Consider the following 8142-nt stretch of genomic DNA (forward strand, 5'->3'; position numbering starts at 1 on the left):
GCCAAGCTGAATAGCAGTGACTGATATTCACCCAACCACAAGCCAATTTTGTGGTTTGAGTTGTTTTCAGAGGAGCAGCACTGCAGGGGCAGGAGGCCCCGGGCACAGGGAGGGGGTGCCTCCTGGACCCCTGCCCCTGCCCAGGGCACTGACAGCCCAGCTCAGGAGGGCCTGGCACTGCCCCCACTTCACAGATGCACATGGAAGCCTTTGTCAACCACCAGGAACACCTCTCCTGTCACCTTCATGCCCACCTGGCAACTTTACTGGTTAGGTTGGCTGCTTCCCTGGATCCAGGGTGAACACTTTTTTTTTTTCCTCTTCCCTTTTCATTTTGTTTCATTTCATGTTTTTTTCTCCCTTCCCTTCCCTTCCCTTCCCTTCCCTTCCCTTCCCTTCCCTTCCCTTCCCTTCCCTTCCCTTCCCTTCCCTTCCCCTTCCCTTTTTTCTTCCCTCCCTCCCTCCCTTCCTCCTCCCTTCCCCCTCCCACACCGTTTCCTCACCCCATTTCCTCTTATATATTCCTCTTCCTCAGGAATAATTTAGGAGCTGTAGCAAAGGCAGCAGAGCCTGCTGGAAGCTTCCCCAAATGTACATGGCTTGCCAGGCCCCAAACCCAAACCTACAGACACCCAGGCCCAGTCTCCAGCTCCTTCGGCTGTGGTACCCACTGTCCCCCGGTCCCGAACCACACCTCTTCTCTTCCCTCATGAGCTGGGAAAAGATCAGGATTAGCAATAAGGGATACTTCCCACAGAACGGATTTTAGAAGACTGTCAGAAATACAGAATGCCAAAATGTCAGAGCCAAGAAGGAAATTAAAACCACCTGGTCCAGACCCTTCCTTTTTTTTTTTTTTTTTTTTTTCCTTCTCAAATTGAGAAACGGAAGCTCTGAGGAGTGATTCAATGTTCCCAGAGCACGGTTAGATGCGGAGGTCCTCACTCTCAGAACACTCTCGGAGGAGAGGCTCTCCCCACCTCCCCTCACAGAGGAGAGGCTCTCCCCACCTCCCCTCACAGGCCCACAGTTGGGCAGGTGGTGGTGTAGGTGTGGGTGTGTCAATCAGACCCTTTGTCCTGATGACAAGGGAGGAGTAAGTCAAAGGGGGGCAGGCCAGGCGCAAGGAGGCAGAGAGGTTTGTGTTTTTCTGGAAACACAGGGCATCTCCTTGTCCTCCTCCTGGAAGCCTGCCTGAATTAGCTACGGGCCTGTCCCCCTCCACATCTGGTGGCCCTGCCACGGGAGGGAGAGGGGGGAGCAAGGGTGAAAGTTGTGTGCCTGAGTGCCAAACACAGCCCACAGCCCCGGGTGACAGAGAAAGAGGACAAGTGAGGGGACAGGAAGTGGAATGTGGACAGGAGTGGAGGGGGTGGGAGAAGGGAGGGAAAGGAGGCACCCCCATGGGGAAAGCATCTGCCCCAGGGTGAGTCAGTGCAGCTCAGGTGCAGGCCTCCTGGGGGCTGCCCATTTGTGGTTAAGCTTTATCATGTGATTTCTATGAAGGATAACAGGGTGGTGGGCCTGCACTGGCTCTGGCTCGAGCCAGCTTGAAAGAGCAGATTATGTTCCCCCCTCCCCAGGGCTCAGGGCCGGCACAACGGCAGCTTGGACTGGAGAGCCGGTTGTTAAACACGGACCAGCACACCACGGGGTAATGGGGTCAGCTTGGAAACCAGGAGCGTGCGTGTTAGACCTCACGCGTGTGCTGGCGTGCACCATTCCCAGGGGCCACGTAGGTCATATGTGAATGCGAGGCAGTGTGTGACTGTCTCCCTGTGGCACCTGGGACATGGCCGTGTGGCACTGCGTTCCTGGTTGTGTGAGATTCTGTGTGTGTATGCCATGTGTGTTGGGAGAAGTGCGTCTCTGCAGGTGGGTGTCGCTGGGGGCCTGGGAAGTGAGGAAGGGTGTGTGTGTGTGTGTGTGTGTGTGTGTGTGTGTGTGTGTGTAACTGGGATGGTCATGTCCTTTGTGCACCTGGAGCTAAGCGTGACAGGCTGAGTCTGCTGGCTGCTGGGGAGGAGACCCACATGTGCTCCCTGCAGGGGATTCTGACAGTGCCCGAGACCAGAGACACATAAATCCCAGAGTTTTCTGAGGACTCAGGGTGGGTGGTGGCTGAGAACCCCTCTGCCAAGTCCCACTCGGCCCTCTGCCCCTTCCAGTCCCCGCCTGCAGGGAGTGGGATGCCAAGGCAGGCAAGGGGCTCTTTGACCCCAGGGGGAAACTGCCCCTCACCCGTGCTTCTGGATGAACTATCCCCTTCACACCATCTCCCCGTCCTCCCTGTCACCTCCCTGTCACCTCCCAGCCACGGTTTGCTTTTGCTGTCTGGGGAGCAGGAGAGCTCAGCGCCTGCACTACCCACAAGGCCCAGGGTCCCAGGAAGGGGGAGGGACACGATCGATGGGCACACGATCAGCCCCATCCACCTACTTCCCTTCGGGTGGGGAAGACTGGGCTGGGTGTCCCTCTGGAGCAGGGGGCTCTGGCTGGGCCGACACGGGCTCTCTGCCTCCCCCTGCCCCTCTGCTGAACACCTCCACCCAGTCAGTCCCTCTACCCTGGGGGAGTTTCGCTCCACCACCCCCTCCCCCTGCAGGCCAAACTCCCCCACCCCCGCCCCCCCTGCAGGCCTCCGGCGCAGGCGCAGCGGGATGGGGCCAGTGCCCCTTCACCACAGCCGCTCTCCGTCCTCCCGTCCCTCCCCGGTCTGAGGTCAGAAGGAGAAAAGCGACACAGGACAGGGTGGGGGAGGACTGAGGGGAGAGACAGGTTTTCTCACCTGTGGCTCTCTAACTCAAATCCCATACCTGCAGTCTGGCTTGAGGACATATGTCTTCTGCCCCTGAACTCACCCTCATCCCTGGAGCCTTCAGACCCCCACCACCTACAGTGGCTGATGGCTCATCTCCTGCCTCTGGCCTGCACTGCCCAATGCCAGCCCCAGCTCCCAGGCTCAGAGGGAGGGCGGCATCTACCGTGGAAAACATCTAAGGGACCAGATCCCTGGGTTCACCTGGGAAACGTGGTTCAGTGTCTTCACACGGAGTTCTTCCTAAAGTCTAACCTAACGTTCCCTCTCTTGTGCCCTCACTGTGCACCTCACTGGCTACAAGTCGGGCCTTCCTCCCGTCTCAGCCAGCCTTGCCCCTTCAGGTGAGGCTGGACCGTCAGGCAGAAAAAGAGCCAGGCTCCAAAAACGAAAACAAAAGTCTCCGCTGCTCGCCAGGCTCGCCTGCTCTGTGCACCCTGTCCGCCCCCTGCCCCCAGCCACCACAGAAACCCACAGGGCATTGGAGCCTTCATCCCAAGATGAGTCAAGGCCCCTCAGAGGGGTTGAACCGGGGCGCAGGAATTTCCCTTCATGTCAAGCAAGGGCTCCACTTGACATCAACCTCTGTCCGGTCTTCTTGGCCCAGAAGGGGCAAGACTGGCTCCCGCACCTGGAGGGGTCCGCTCTCTTGTGGGCAAAGCCAGCTGGTCGCGGAAGCGCCTTCTGCCCTGGTCTCTTTTAACACCAAGTTCGCTCCCTAAGTGTGAGGTTAAGGGGGGGGGGGGGGATCCATGCAGAATGCCTAAGTAGGGGCTTGGGGGAAAGAAATGCTGAGGCCCACGAGCTATACTGGTCCCCTGTTTCACAGTACCCTCCACATTTTCTTTCCAAGGAAGGACCGGAAACAAAAGCTTCTCCCTAGCTCTGAGGCCTCAGGAGACCCTCAAAGGGGTACCAAGGGGCCAGCTGCTAATCCTTTCTCTTGTGTTCAAGAGAGCAAGAAGACTTTTCGGATGGGGAGGGAAGTGCTTGGAGGCGGGGACGGGTTCCAGGGCCAGTGGAGACAGACTGGCAGGAGAGTGGAGGCAGCAGGTGGTCTGGCTGACCCTCATGGAAGCCAGCAGACTCCCCCTGCCTTGCCCCCTGCACTGCATATATATTCTCTCCCTCCAAAATAGCATCTCTGGAGGGGGGGAAGCGGGGGGGAGTTCTCAGTTCACCGTTCGCTCCTTCCCACATCGTGTTCACAGCTCTCTGGGCTGTCTCTCGCGACCTGGTTTCCCTGCCAGGCCCTTCTGCTCTGCCGCCACCCTCACCACTTGGCTCTTCCAGGTCCAGGACCCCTCTGGCCGAGAGGGAGCCTCCTTTCCTAGCTCGGCCCATCTCCCGAACCTTCAGGCTGTGGCTGCCGCGCGGCATTCCCTATCCTGTTTGGGACAGAAGTGAATTCAATGCACATCAATGAGCACCAAATGCGCTTGTGTGTGCGTGGGGGGGGGGGGGGGGGGGAGGCGTTTACGCAGTACTCACTGAGGTGGGTGAGAAATATGTCTAGATGCCACAGTCCTGGTCCTCTTCTCCAAGGAACTCACAAAAGAGAGGTCTGGCACGGAAACTCCCTCCAGGTAAAAGTGGACCACAGGCCTCTCACAGAGCTGGGGGTCCCCGCTCCCTCCCACCCAACAGCCCTCGCACTGGACCCTGGTCCACCTCCGGCCACTGCTAGAATCTACTCACAAGCCCCCCTGCTATTGTTGGGACTATTTGTCATGCAGAATGTTCCCTGGAGCAGTTCCCAGGATAGGCCTGCCCTGGGAAATGCCCAATCTGACAGGGTAGCAGGACGAAGACTGAAGAGAACAATGAGGGCAGAGCTCGGCTCACGATGTCTTTGAGAAGGGCCCCCAGGGAGAGGGTTCTTGGAGGAGGGAAGGGTGAGCGGACTATGCTCCAAAGAAGGACTGAGGCAGGGCTGGGTGTCTGGGGCATCTGGGGTGTCTGGGCCGAAGGAAGTGGGAGGTCAGGATGGGGTGTCTGCCCACTCTGAGGAGGAAGGAGCGACAGTGGGTGCACTACCCCCACCCCCAACAGGGGCCAGCTGTGGGCCTGGAAAAGGCCTGACCTCCTGCCTCCCTCCCTGCACTGTGGGAGTGTTGGAGGCAAGGAAAGGGAACCTCAAAGAGCCCCCCAGGGAACTACCTCCCGCCCCCCCCTTGTTATTTCTAGCTCCATTTTCTTGGTCAAGAAGGGTGTCAGTGGTAATGCAAATTAGGAGGTGTTGGCCAACACCCATCCTGTCCCCACTCCCAGCCTCTCCCCTCCCTCCCCCCATGCCCACACTCTCACAGCCAACTGGAACATCTGTGAGGCACGCCTGGTGCCCTTGCCTTTGGCAGAATTGGCATGGACGGGGTGGGGAGGGGGGCGCGGGTGAAGCTGTGGCTTCTCAGGGGCTTCTGCCTCTGCCACAGGGACAGGGCAGCCAGCTGATGCCCGGGGCCTCCCCCCTGCCCCAGCCCCCTCTTGCCCTCCGCCTGGCCAGGCCTCCCTGGGTCATTAACATCTGTATAGACAGTCAGTGCCCCAGACCAAAGCCTCCTCTCCAGGCTGCCTTGGGAGGGGGCGCTGCAGGCTGGAACCTCCTCAAGGCCCTGCAGACACAGCTGGACCTTAAAGGCACTCGGGCAACTAGGGGCCACAGCCCCGAGAGCCAAGAATTTCTCTGGAATCCACCCAGAGAAATTGGAGGAAGGGCAGGAACAGGGGCAGGGTGCTGGAAGATCCCTCAGTTTTCCCAAGAGCTGGCCTCTGCTCCCAGACACCCTGTCCCACCCCGTCCCAGTGAGAGAGCCCTCCTTGTGTTCATCCTCGTGTCTGACCTCAATTCTTCCTGCAGAAGCCAAGGTTGCTCTGCTCCTGTCCTTGCTGAGGGAGAAACGGGACTGCGGGAGCTGGCCTGTTCACCCCTACCCTATAAAGATGTCATTGAGTGAGACCCCCACCCCCTCTGTTCTGCATTAGTCCTAATCAGCAGGGTGAGTCGTTTCTCATTAACACGGCTGACTCACCCACACACCCCTCCTCTTTGTCAGCGATCAGCTTCTCCCCTGACACACACACACACACACACACACACACACACACACACCCACACATTCCCGCACATGCACATGCGTGCACGCACACACACCACCAGCTTCTGAAAGGTGCTGTTTCGTTCCTCAGGGGATCACCTGACAGCCTCCACGGGGACCCCGAAGAGGGACAGGGGTCTCCATGGCCTGGAAGGTCTGGCTAAGGAAATCCTGGTGAGGGGGGGGGGGCAGGACGGCAGGGTCCCCAAAGACGAGGCAGGTCGTGGGTGAAGGAGGGACTGAGGGCAGAGCAGTTGGAGCTGGAGAGAATGTTGTTGGGCGCTGGACCTTCACTGGGCAGTTGGAGACAGACCCACGGCAGCCTGGTTTCTGTGAAGTCCTCCTGACTCCTACCACATCTGGCTCTGGGTCTGTGCTGGCGAGAGCGAGCGGATCCCTTGGGCGTCTTCTCCAGACGCGGCGGGGTCTTCCCTCCACTTTACCCCTATGAAAGTCGTGTCATCCTCCTCACTTTTCCAGAAGCCTGGTGATCTGGATCCCTTGCCCCCACACTCTCTCAGCCCCTCATGCCCCCCGCATTACTCCCACAGAGCCACAGGTAGCCAGAGCAGCCAGGGTCCTGTCTGATCACCATCCCACTTGGGAGGAGAGCGATGAGTGTTCTGGGCAGGGCTCCTCAGTCCTCCTTCAGCACCCCCCCCCCCACCTCTCACGTCCTCTCCTGTCGGGGGGGGGGGCGGTCATTAAATGAAAGCCTGCAGTTCTGAAGGACCTGGGCTGGGGACACTAGCTTTCCCCCCTTCCCTACCCAGCCCGTAGCAACTTTCTGCCCTGTAACTGAGCCAGCCCCTTCCCAAGTCCCTAAAAATCAAGGAGACAAACTGCCAGAATATGCACCCTCTGTCCCCATGCACCCTTCACCCCAGTGACCCGGAAGATGTCTAGGTGTGGGATACCTGGGTTCCCTCGCGCCTTTAGACATGCCAAGGACCGGAAGTGGTTACCTAGGTCATGCCCCTACCTGTAGCTCATTCCGGGTCATCCTTTCCCCCTTTCCTCAATGACTGGGATTTCTCTTTGCCTCGTGTCCCTGTACCACCCCTAACTCACTCATGTCCTTCTAGCAAATGTTTCCAGAGATCCAAAGAGGACCCAGACCCAGAAACCTGGGTGCTGCCTTCTTCCGCAGGAGCTGACCGAGATGGAGGAGACCCAGGTTGCACTGAGTGCCTATGTTCCACAAGGCTCCAGAACCTTCTTTCCCATGGCTTATGAAGCCATGTCCCATAGGGATGGCTATTCTCACCTTTCCTGGCACTCAGGATTTGGCCGCAGATGGAATCAAGGCTGGAAGAACTTTTAGAAGCCAGCTGTAGTCGTTAACTGCAACAGAGGAGCAGGGGAAGCTGGGCCACCTCCCCACTGGGGTCTGGACCTTGGTGCTGAATGGGGAGGAATCCTGCATCTGGAGCTGAACCTTGGGACTTCGATGAGCAACGGTTCCAGCCTTTTAAGTGAATCCTGGGCCTGAAAGGGTCACATGGAAATGAAAGGCACCCAGAGTTGGTGAATACAGCTGAGGCCTTTCCTGCACACAGAGGGCACCGCCCCGTCTGGGGCAGAAGTCACAGGTTCATGGCCTGGCTTTGACCTCCCAGTCTGTGGGGCTTTCAAGGCAGCTGCTGAGCCTGGGGTCCAATCCCTCTCCTGCTCTCAGAACCACGAGGACATGGAACACAGATGTTCTTTCTCTTAGAGGCCCAGCTTGGTTCCTGGCATGCAAAAATCATTTGATGAAGAAACAGCTGCTGCTGAAGCCCCAAGGCTTCAGAACCTCTACCTGCCAGACCTGCTGGGAGGGAAAATTCGAGTCCCAGACAGCTGCTCAGGGCTGGGTGGCTGGCTGCATTGTCACAAAGACACCCTCTACTGCTCCGGATCTCTTTTAAATACACTCCATGCCAGGGTGCCTGGGTGGTTCAGCCAGTTGAGTGGCCGATTCCTGATTTCAGCTCAGGTCATGATCTCCTGGTCTGTGAGTTCGAGCCCCGAGGCGGGCTCGGCACTACATGGAGCCTGTTTGAATTCTCTCTCTCCCTCTCTCTCTCTCTGCCCCTCCCTTGCTCTCACTCTCTCCCAAAATAAAAAAACATCAAAATAAAGAAAACATGGCCCACCCTGCCATAGTTGTGGTTCCTTGGGTTTTGCCAGACCTCCCGCTACCAAGGGTTTTCTTCCCACCCCAGCCACGGAGGGCACAGACCAAGA

This window comes from Leopardus geoffroyi, chromosome E1, assembly GCF_018350155.1.
Source record: "Leopardus geoffroyi isolate Oge1 chromosome E1, O.geoffroyi_Oge1_pat1.0, whole genome shotgun sequence".
NCBI classification, from domain to species: Eukaryota; Metazoa; Chordata; class Mammalia; order Carnivora; family Felidae; genus Leopardus; species Leopardus geoffroyi.